We start from the raw sequence: 1,133 nt of genomic DNA, 5'->3' as shown, positions 1-1,133 counted from the left end.
TAAATTACAAATATAATAATAGAAAATGTAACTTGGGGCAGCAGTGTCTCTTCTGTGTGAGGGCAAAGATCCAAAAGATAAACTAGAAGGATTTTAGACTGAAAAGACATAGATTTTTATAATACCATCATATATCAAAAGTGGAAAATATCATATCATATCGTATCGTCATCTGCCGCTTATCTGGGTCCAGGCCCAGGTCACGCCCACCCAATTCACAATGCACCGAAGGCCTATGGCACCTCCACGGGTGGTGAGCCCATGGGAGGTGGTGCCACCCAGAGTGGGATTCAAACCCACGACCCTGAGAGTTTGAGTCTCATGCTCTACCAACTGAGCTAACCAGGCGACTAAAAGTGGAAAATATGCACTAATATTATTCACACAAAATTTTTTTTTTCTTAATGTTCCACTTTTCCATATGAACTGTCGCCTTCACCTTTTGTCCTCAGCTCATGTTTTTAGAATTATACAGGCAGATACTTGAGTCTGACTCATGTTGTTTCCTGCATTAATCAGCTCATCTTCTGTCTTAAGGAAAATAAACTTGCACACATGTATTTAAACTACACATGGTCAGTGTCAGTGAACATCACACAGCTTTAATATGTGATAAAAGAACTTTTTTTCCCTCTGGACATTAGACAGTGTCCACTGTGACTGTCCACCTGAGTATGAATGTTTAACGGTGCAGAGACAGAATAACACAGAGACAAACTGCTGGCTAAGATCCCATCAGAGACCAGCAAACACTTTGTGTAGCTTCCTCCTCCCATTCCCCTCCTCTTCACTGGCTTCACTTCACTCCATGTGACAAATCATGGTTGTGGAGCTGAATGAAATGAGTTGGAATTGTCCACATTAGTCCTGCTGTCAGTCCTGAACCATGAAACGCTGCTTTAGTAGCAACATACTGAGCACACACACAGAGAGACAGAGGACTCACACACAGAGTCTCTTCCTCTCTGGATTAAAGTTCCGGTAGGGGTCGCTAATGTCCGTGTGAAAGCAGCAGAAGAAGCAGCGACAGAGTCTCCAGCTCTTGTGTTCACCAGGAGAGACGGCATCCATCCATAAACTTCCAGAACAATCCACATGTCTGTGTGTCAATAAATTTACTTGATGGGCCGTTT

General features: G+C 43.0%; 1 non-coding gene across 1 annotated transcript; it reads right to left on the bottom strand.

The window, feature by feature from the left end:
* Positions 1 to 275: 275 nt before the first annotated feature.
* trnal-caa lies at positions 276 to 348 on the bottom strand. Its single transcript has one exon. It is a non-coding gene; the product is annotated as a tRNA-Leu (tRNA).
* Positions 349 to 1,133: the final 785 nt, after the last annotated feature.

Source organism: Toxotes jaculatrix, chromosome 11 (assembly GCF_017976425.1).
Source record: "Toxotes jaculatrix isolate fToxJac2 chromosome 11, fToxJac2.pri, whole genome shotgun sequence".
Classification (NCBI taxonomy): domain Eukaryota; kingdom Metazoa; phylum Chordata; class Actinopteri; family Toxotidae; genus Toxotes; species Toxotes jaculatrix.
Note: the sequence above shows the minus strand (reverse complement) of the source record. Positions and strands in the feature narration are given on the sequence as shown.